Here is a 10,853-nt window from a genome sequence, read left to right on the forward strand (position 1 = left end):
AAGGAAGCTTATCTGAAATTGGATCAAAAATTATAGCATCACAAGTGAATGCGTACGATGCATAACACTCTTAGTAAACTGAGGTAGCTGGTAGACGTTTGAAGTGTGTGCTTGGTGCAGCTGGGTAGTTTTCAGGGTGTTCACCTACTGTTTCTTGAAGGCAGAATCACGCACAAGCAAACCGAAATTGTTGGGGGATATGTTCAAGTTGTTTACTGTGTAACAAATTTACATTTCCAAAATCAATGTGATAACAGAACTGACTGTGTATGAGATGGATGAAGAAAAGCTGCACTAGCTCTAGGTATGTCAAGAGCCCAGTGTAGAACCCAGCCTCCCCATTGCCACCTCAGGGGTTCCATGGAGCATTGCCATGTGGTGTAAACTTTATTTTTTTTGTTTGTTTGTGACCCGGATCAGACACAGAAAGTTATTTTTCTTGTGGAGACATTCAGTCCTACCTACGTATTCTTCCCTGGCTGGAGTCTGGAGATGTGCCAAGGACTTTGGCATTTACAACTTTCAGTTCCACTGCCAGATGGGCTGTCCAGTAAAGCAAATGGCATTGAACTGAAAACCCTATAGAATACCTTGCTCCAGGTCCTTGCCAGGGACTATAACCTTGAACCTAGTGGTACTCAATACTTATGAAATACCACTATGAAAAACCAATATTTGTGGATTGCAGTGTGAAGGACAGAGGTTCATTTGTTTCTCTGGATACCCAACAACAATGAGGAAGGAAGGGTATGTTGTTTGACAAATCATTTTCCAAGGTGTCAATATTGAAAGAAGGTGTGAGAAATTTACATTTATCAAAAGGGGTCATTGGTTATAAAATAGTTCAGGGAAATCTGTAAAATCTCTACCAGAAATAATCTAGACCAGCAGAAATCTCTCTTCTGAGATTTTGATATCCCTGAGAATTTGTGCATCCTCCCTCCACCCCCAGCAATTAGTTTTACTGGATTATACTTAATATTATGCCTCTGCCCCTACTGAATCTCATTACAAGATAGAGCCTTACAAATCTTTATTGTATGGGGTGTCTGTCTTGTGGGTGTTACAATGTCCTCTTTATGAAGACTCTTGGGTGAAGTGTCTCTCTGGTTTCAGTACCACGAATGACTGTACTTCCACACAACTTTGGGTTTTTATTTTATGTATGTAGTTAGTCATGTAATTGATCATGTTTTCTTCCTCTTTATGGCCACAGACATTTTTTTTTTTTTTTGACCCACACAGGTTTTTGTTTTTTTTGTACTTTAAATTCTGGGATACATGTGCAGAACGTGCAGGTTTGTTATAAAGGTATACACATGCCGTGGTGGTTTGTTGCACCCATCAACCCACCATCTACATTAGGTATTTCTCCTAATGCTTTCCTCTTCTAGCCCCCCACCCCACAATAGACCTGGTGTGCGATATTCCCCTCCCTGTGTCCATGTATTCTCATTGTTCAACTCCCACTTATGAGTGAGAACATGTGGTGTTTGATTTCCCATTCCTGCATTAGTTTGCTGAGAATTATGGTTTCCAGCTTCATCCATGTCCCTACAAAGGACATCAGCTCATTCTTTTTATGGCTGCATAGTATTCCATGGTCTATATGGGCTACATTTTCTTTATCCAGTCTATTATTGATGGACATTTGGGTTGGTTCCAAGTATTTGTTATTGTGAACAGTGCTGCAAGAAACATACGTGTGCATGTGTCTTTATAGTAGAACTATAGTAACCAAAACAGCATGGTACTGGTACCAAAACAGATATATAGACCAATGGAACAGAGCAGAGGCCTCAGAAATAATGCCACACGTCTACAACCATCTGATCTTTGACAAACCTGACAAAAACAAGCAATGGGGATAGCATTCCCTATTTAATAAATGGTGTTGGGAGAACTGGCTAGCCATATGTAGAAAGCTGAAACTGGACCCCTTCCTTACACCTTATACAAAAATTAACTCAAGATGGATTAAAGACTTAAACATAAGACCTAAAACCATAAAAACGCTAGAAGAAGACCTAGGCAATACCATTCAGGACATCGGTATGGGCAAAGACTTCATGACTAAAACACCAAAAGCAATGGCAACAAAAGCCAAAATTGATAAATGGGATCAAATTAAACTAAAGAGCTTCTGCACAGCAAAAGAAACTATCATAAGAGTGAACAGGCAACTTATAAAATGAGAGAAAATTTTTGCAACCTATGTATCTGACAAAGGGCTAATATCCAGAATATACAAGGAACTTAAACATTTTTTTTTTCAGACAAAAAGAAAAACTATTTGCCAGCATTCCGATGCTGAGAAGATTTCACACAAGTGTGTTTGAATTACTAGGGTTTATTGAAAAATCAGATCTGGTAACATTGCACTCTCATGTCTCTATGGCAACCATGGGATTCAATAAAGTATTGCCATTTTCCTTAAAATAGAACAGGCACTCTTCAGTTTTACCTTTTTTTATTTTACCTGCCTGGCCCCTGTAAATGTTTAACTGTAAGCCCTCAGCTTAGAAAGCAATTTGTGACCCACCTCTAGAAAATGTGCGGGCTTTTATTTGCATTTGTGTACTAATCTTATTCCTGAGCTCCTTTTATTTTTTCCTTGAATTATCTTTCCTTCATTCTCTTTCCTTCATCCACTTATATGAATTTTCCATTGTTGGTTCATCTTGGGATGTTGTGTGCTTTTTCATAAATTGCTTTAAGTTCTTTTAGAAAGAAGCAAGATGTATTAAATATATAAATATTAAAATTAGGAGAACGACTTCTTTCTCCCAGATCATTTCATTTTTATTTTTAGCCTAGTAAATTTAAAGTGATTTCAGCTATTTTTCTGACCTATTTTCGAGTCTATTTGATTCTAGTACCATTCAGAGCTCTGCAATTCTTTGTTTTCTTTTTTTTTTCTATTTCCTCACAGAGACTCTGAGAAGACATGAGACATTCAGCACATACAGTTGTTTTGTACCTAAAGTTGGTTGACTCTCCCTGATTTTGCATTAAGAACTGAAGAGTTAAGTAATTTTTACATACAATTTGGGATTTCCATATTTCCTTGAGAAATAAGAGGACACAACTAGACCCAGTAAGCCCTTAGATGTGTTTGTGTCTAGTTCACCACATCTTTTCCCTGCCTCCCCCATTGCCTCCATGACACTGAGGCTGAATGCTACTTGTCCTGTTTTCCTTGATTTTTCTTGGTCTGCAACCCATTGTTGGCCCACCACCCCAGCTGATCTTGCTGCCAAAGCATGTTCTACTCGTTGGCAGTTACTGGATTGGCTTTTCTTTAATGTCCCTCTTAGGGTTGCGAGCTTCCTTGGCAGGAGTGTCATGGCTCTGTGTGTGCATGTGTAGGTAAAAAGAACACTAGGTTCATTCGTTCACCGAATGTTTATTGAGCACCTACTCTGTGGCAAGAACTGTCCTGGTGCTGGGGATAGAGCAGTAAATAAAAGAGGCAAAGATGTGCGCCCTACTGGAGTTTACATTCTACTGGGGGTTGGTAAGTGCTATAAAGAAAAATAACACCAAAGGGCTTTGTCTTTAATTTGAAGATGATAGGTTAGACCTTGCTGCCTAGGTTTTTTGTGTGTGGTTTTTTTTTTTTTTTTTTTTTTTTTGAACAGAGATCTAAATTAATTGAGGAATGAGGAGTGAGCTGTGCAGCTATCTGGGGAAGAGCATAGCGAACCAAGGGGCAGCAATGGGAGTAAAATCCCGGAGGAGAGATCATACTGGATTTAGTATTAGACATTGCTTTTACTTCAAATACTGCCTTGCCTAATGGTGTGAACTGTGACCTTCTGGACCATGTCTGGGAACTCGTCTCTAAAATGCTAAGATTCTATGTAGAAGAAGGACCTTGCCTTGCTAGTTTCTACCCAGTGCCAAGTCTAGTCCTTGGCTCTTAGTAAGCATTTGGTAAATATTTGTGCAGTTAACAGATGGACACAACAATGGTTTTGGCCGGGCGCAGTGGCTCACACCTATAATCCCAGCACTTTGGGAGGCCAAGGCAGGTGGAACACCTGAGGTCAGGAGTTTGAGACCAGCCTGGTCTCAACATGGTGAAACCTTGTCTCTACTAAAAATACAAAAATTAGCCAGGCATGTTGGTGTGTGCCTGTAATCCCAGCTGCTCAGGAGGCTGAGACGTGAAAATCACTTGAACCCGGGAGGCAGAGGTTGCAGTGAGCCAAAAGTGTGCCACTTGACTCCAGCCTGGACAACAGAGTGAGACTCTTTCTCAAAAAAAAAAAAAAAAAGGAAGGAATATAAAGCATCTCAAAAGTAGGATCTTAGCTGATTGTTTAATACAGTCCCAGAGATTAATGACAAGGAAGCTGCCTAGTCCTGAAACATGTGCCCGAGGAATTTCTCTAATGATAATTCCATATTTTCTGCACTTAGCAAGACATATCTACACATTAAACTGGGGATTATTATGACCCAGGAAAGGGACCTGGGATTCTTTGACGGTTTCCTCTTGAGGGCATTAGTGTCACTGATTGGGAGACAGTCCTCTAAATTCGGCTAAATATTGGTTATGCGTTCTAAGGACAGTGGGACAGTAGGAACCAGACTGAGTGCAAGGATTGTATCTGAGTTGTTGTGTCCATTTTTTTTCCCTTAGTGTATACCAACTTCTAATATAGTAACTGTGAGCTCACAGTAAGAGCTCAGTACATATTTGGTAAAGAGTGAATAAAATCAAAGGATGCATTTTCAAGCTCTTTCAGAAGACGGTGTTGGAGTCACACTGGAAAGGCATCACACATTCTGCCTGTTTCCTTCCTAAGAAATTCACACTAGAACGAGAGGAGATTGAAAAGGCTGAAAAGTGGCGGGAAGGCCAGACCTATTGGTAATGTCTTATTTGCATAACTCATTTAGTTATTGTCTTTACTTACAGATGGGAAAATGAGGTCAAAGCTAGTAAGTGGCAGAACCAGGTAGTTTGACTCCAGGGGTTGTATTTTTAACTCCTAGAGTATGTTACGTACAGAGAAGGATAACTGGCAGTTACAGAAACAGAAGTATGAAAAGAATTCATTCACTAAATGGCTCAATGGATTCTGTTAGTGGCATTAGTGACTGATGATCTTTTCTGGTGAAAATCATTTCTTTCACATGGAGCAGGTGTCAGATGCAGAGAAAGGTCTACTCCATAACTAACACTTCTCTGGTTTTCTTGTTTACTCCTCCAAGACTTTGCCATGATTCAGTTTCTTGAGAGTTTATATCAGATTTTCTAAAAGCCACTGGGGAACCCCTTCATAAAAGGAATTCTTGTTTTGATTCAGATAACACATGGGTATTTCCTAACTACCATCTTCCCAATCCCACATGCTTCATAGCCCAAGAGCTCCTTCCACATTTAATGATGTGCTGGCCACATTATTTCCCATCAGCCTCAACTCCTTCCTTCTTTTCTATTTCATGAAAAAATTCTTGTTCATCAACAATTAGGTTTTCTTCTGCTTATTTTCAGTGTAGATAGAATGAACTCAGTTGTTACCATGCTCTTGCAGAAGAACAAATTTAAAGCTGGAAGAAAGCTTTGCGAATTTGTAACAGCAGTCTGTTGGGTTCAGGGAGAATTGTTGGAACCCTACGCTTTCCTTTCATTTGTGTGCTTTCAAGTGAGGGGAACATTGTGATTTTTGTAGATGTTGTCAGCATAGATGGCAGAGATAAGCAGATATCCTGGCCAGCGTTCTGGGGAAGATGAAAATGGTTGTGTTTTCTCATGACTTTATTTTTCCAGAGCTGACTCTATGGCAATATCACTCTGACAAATATTGGCTGGCCATGGAATATTTTAAAGAGCAGGGGTTTCGTGAATGTTCTGTCTATTACCATGGCTGAGGAATCAAAACACAATATTCTCCACACATTTCCTCGAGCACTCATGGATGGATTCCAGTATGATACTTTTATGTTAGCTCTTAGACCACAGGAAGAATTTAAAATAAATGATTCCTGAAAACACAATGAAGAAGAATCGAGTAGAATATTTTGTACCATTTTTCTCTTTCTGCACGGTAATATCATGCTCAGAGTGGTGACAAAGACTGAGTGCAAAAGGGCTTTGCAAAAATATTTATTTTCAGATGCTTGTTGTGAACATGATGGCAATGACCATCATATGTAACATCTGCTTGGCTCACAGTCTCTATCCTTATATAAGGAAAGAGCAGACACTGATGGTGTTCAAAAACAAACCCACCACAGACATCCCAAAGACTTCTATAATTTCCCCCCTTCTCTAGAATGTACTTCTCACATTATTGTGTGATTAATAAGAATAAATAATAGGGTGTGAGTATACAAAGGAAGGATACTGAGAGAGAGCTTTTTGCACTGGAACTTTATTTGGGCAAAGATTCTTCTACAGTACCTCTCGTGTTTATGAACAAAGCAGGATGGCCCGGATGTAAATTAAGGATTTCAGTTATGGTGCTGTTTTAGAGGAGTTCCCTTTGTGATGCCATGTTCGTATCAGGCTGTGGTGACCAAGGTGGTGGTGGTGGCGATGATAATGTTTATGATAATGGCTGCAGTGCATTGACTGCTTGCACTTCAGGTTCTGTGCGAAGTGCATGCTAGGCATTAATCTATGCATTATTCCACAGCAGCCTGTGAAGTTGAGACTGTTCTTATGCTCATTTTGCAGATGAGGACACTGAAGCTTAGAGGGCTTGAGTAATTTCCCCCTGGGTGAATAGCTAATGAGAAATGGGAAGAGCTTGAATTTGAGGCTAGTACTGTCTGACCCCAGAGCCTGGGCTCTGATACCTCATTCTCACCACATCCTTTCTAGAAGTAGGAAACTCTTGCTTGGACCATTTCAGGGGCCTGTTGCCTATCCCTGCTTTCCTCCTGTTTCCTCTTTAGCTCTTTTTCCTAGCATGTACCTCTCCATTGAAGGTCCACCATCCCTGTTTCTTTGCCTGACTTATATACCTCTCAGTCTTCAGGACTTCTTTACCCTGGGGTCTCTCCTTTGAATTCTCATAATATTTTGTTCTTATCTTAATCAAAACTCCATGCAGTTTGTAGTCAGCTACTTAAGTATTCCAGGGATTCCTAACCTGTGGTCTGAGCAGTCAACTGAGTTTTTTGTGTCTATGCCTATGTGAATTTTCTCTGGAGTCTGTAGTTTTCATATGAATCTCAGAAAAGTATTTGACCAAAAAGGTTAAGGTGTTATTGTTTATAGGATCGCCCACCCTCCTGTAAATAATAAGCTCCCAGAGGAAAGGAGCATATCTTATTTATGTTTATTTCCCTAGATGGATATAATAGGATAATATTTTTGGAGTGTTTGGATGAATGAATGTAGTTACTAGTTAGACAATGAGGTGGTATAGCCTGTGGCTTAAGAACATAGGATCTAGATTCCAGCTGTGCCTTGGGTTGAAGTCCTTCTTTGCAAACCCTTTGGCAAGTGATACAGTCTCTCAAAGTCTCGTTCTCCTCATTGGTAAAAGGGATACTGTAATAATATTAAAGGTAGAAGGTTGTTGTTAAAGATTAAAATAGGGTAATGCATGTAAGATGCTTAGCATGGGAATACATAGCATACCTTCCATAATTAGCTGCTATTATTATTATTACTAAAGAACCTTTTGAAAGGGGCCAAAGAATGAGGTTCTCATGATTTTCCTAGTGACTATTGCAGAGAAACAAAAACCTGCAAAGCAAAAATTGTTTGCATGCCGCTTTTGAGTCTTAAAGACTTAGGACCGATGTGCTGTCATTAACCAAGGTGCCAGGTGCAAGGCAGCTCCCTCCCTAAAATGTTTTTCTTGGGCATTTCCATTCCCCATGGCCTTGACCCTGGACAGACAGTGGCTCAGGCTCCCCAGACAGGCACCCAGAATGCCAGCTAATGGAAATTTTGTGATAGTCTGCCCCCGAGGATTTGGACATATGTTGTTTTTGTGTCTAAATCAACGGAAATAAGTGCAGCTGTAGCTACCCCCTCTGCATAATCATCTAAGTAACCCGTTTCTTTGCATGCTCATGGAGCCCCCAAGTGCTGGGCCCATCACTTGCCACCCTCTCTGTGCATCCCAAATGAGTACAGTAGGTCAGATGAAAGGCGGAGGCTGATCGGGCGTCATTGCCGATTTACACAGCAATGATGAATAGTTACACATAGATCAAGACATAAAAGTTATTTATAATAGTCCGGTTGCCAGGGTCACACTGGCAAGAAGGAATCTTTAGAGAGGTGCTTTGGTTGGATACTTCTGAACTCTGGCTCATTAATGTGTACCAAATATAGAAAAGTTAGTTTAAAATCTCTTTATGGAAAATATATTATGAGCTGGATTTTATTGACATAGGAATATTGACTTACACCTTTCCCATAGGTTGCTATTAAGTATGTACCATTTCTTTTTATCATTGATAACTATGACCTTGGCTCAGTCATTTGCAAATTTTCTTTTTTTGGTATATCTTAAAAATGGGTTGCACCTTTTATTCATATTTACTCCAAACTGGAAGCAGCCTGAATATCCTTATACTAGTGAAAGGATAAACAAGCTGTGGTTTATCCATACAATAGAATACTAATTAGTGATAGAAAGGAACAAGCTACCGATACTTGTAGCAATGTGGATGAAGGTCAAATGCACTTGCTAAAGGACAAAAAACAGACACAAAGGTCTAAATGCTGTATGATTCCATTTATATGACATCCTGGAAAAGGCAAAACATAGAAACAGAAAACTGATAGGTGGTTTCTGGGGATTAGAGATGGGGGCTGTTTCGACTATGAAGGAGTAGCACAAGAGAGTATTTTGAGGTGATGGAACCGTTCTGTATCTTGATTGTGCTGGTGGTGACATGGCTGTGTGCATCTCAAAACTTGAACAGAAGGTGAATTTTAGTGTATCTAAATAAAAGTAAAAGAATAAAAAAGGAGATGATAGCATATACCCAATATGTTCACATGCTCACAAAGGTTGCTTTGAAAAGGCTGATACATGTAATTTAAATTCCAGAAATTTAATTTAAACCTCACAAATATTTATTGATGAGCTGCTATAATGCAGTGATTTATGGGAAATCCTAAAGGAAATACTGATCCATGCACTCAGTAATGTAACCATTTCTTTTGGCAGATATATACAAACAATTCTAAGGTAATGTTAAGGTTATAATTACATTATGGGACATTAGAGGAGAAAGAGGCATCTAGGTGGAATCAAGGAAGATTGTTAAGAAAGTGAGGAAGGTTTGTCAAGGAATAGTCTTAAAGAATAGGTAGATTTTTAAAGTATTTTTAGTAAACTTTTAATTGAAATATAATATTCCCACAGAAAAGTATGCACATCTTACATGCACTGCCTGAGGAATTTTCACCAGATAACTAGCACCCAATCTCTAAGATAGAGCATCACTAGCACCCTTGTGCCTCCTCCTAGTCAACCCCTCTTCTAAGTATAATCACTATACTGACTTCTAACACCATGGATTAATCATGTCTGGGTATTATTTAACTTCATACAAATGAAATCATACAGCATGTACTCTCACATCTGGATTCTTTCGCTTAACATTATGTATGTGAGATTCATCCCTTGTTTGTATGTAGCAATAGTTCATTCACATAGTATATTCCATTGTATGATTACATCACCATTTATCCATTCTACTGTTGATGGGAATTGGTTTGCCTAGAGTTCTGCACTATTATGAGCAGTGTTGCAATGAACATTATTGCTATATGCTTTTTGGTGAACACACATATAAATTTCTGTCTGGTTTGGACTAAGAAATGGAATTACTAGGTTATGAGGCATGCATATGTTCAGCTTTTGGTAGATACTGCAAACCATTTTCCAAAAGTCTTTCTATGAATGTACACCCTCAGGAGCATCATCTGCGTGTTCCATTTGCTCTGTTCCTCACCAACATTTGGTGATACATCTCTCTTTCATTTTACTGAAGAATACGTAGTGTTTTTTGGCTAGGGATGGTGAGTGCCTAAAGAGTAGTATTCCAGGCAAGAGAACACCCCAAGCAAGAGTGTACGGCTAGAGTTAGAGAATGAGAAAGTTGTTTATATTGGTTTGAATCATTACAATAGATAAGTCCCGAAAGATAAGTTGGTGCTTGATTGCTAGTCTAAATAAAGCATTTAACAAAAAATCATTCATTGTGTAGTGATGAACCATTAATTTTGTGACCATAGTTGCCTGAAAACAGCAAAATCATGCTTTAGGAAGGGTCATCTAGTAGTAGGTGTAGAATGTTTTGGGGGACGTTGTCAGAACAACTTAGTAGTCCAGGCCAGAGTTTCACCATGTCAGAATATCTGTGAAGACAGAGATGGTGGTTGATAGATAAGATGTGATAAGTGACTGTTCAGTAGAGGGCTAAGGGGAAGGAAGAGTAAGAGATACCTCTGACCCTGGTGGTACCTAAGCCAATTATGTCAAAATTCACTACTATCCTCCTTAATGTCTTTAAAGCGTAGTTTATACTTGCTGTCTCCATTTCTTTACTTCCCTATATGCCTTATTTTTTAACTTTTTCATTACTAACAATATTCAATATTATTATTAAATATACATATATAAAGTAATACCTGTCAGTTTAATAAAGACCAATAAAATGGATAACCATGTGCCTACCATCCCTCTTAAAAAAACAGAAACCTCTGGAAGCCTCATCTTTGAGGCATTCTCCTCTTTACTCCCTACCTAGTTAACCATCATCCTTTTTGTTCTAATCACTCCTTTGCTTTTCATTATAGTTTTAGCATCTTTGACTACATTGCTGAACTATACTTTGAACTTTAAATAAATGGGGTCATAAGG

At 39.0% G+C, this 10,853-nt stretch overlaps 1 protein-coding gene across 4 annotated transcripts in view; it reads left to right on the plus strand.

Moving 5' to 3' along the window:
• The window catches only part of MITF (melanocyte inducing transcription factor), a 222,795-nt gene that overhangs the window by 102,530 nt on the left and 109,412 nt on the right, over positions 1-10,853 (plus strand). The window lies entirely within an intron of this gene.

This window comes from Macaca thibetana, chromosome 2 (assembly GCF_024542745.1).
Source record: "Macaca thibetana thibetana isolate TM-01 chromosome 2, ASM2454274v1, whole genome shotgun sequence".
In the NCBI taxonomy this organism is placed as follows: Eukaryota; Metazoa; Chordata; class Mammalia; order Primates; family Cercopithecidae; genus Macaca; species Macaca thibetana.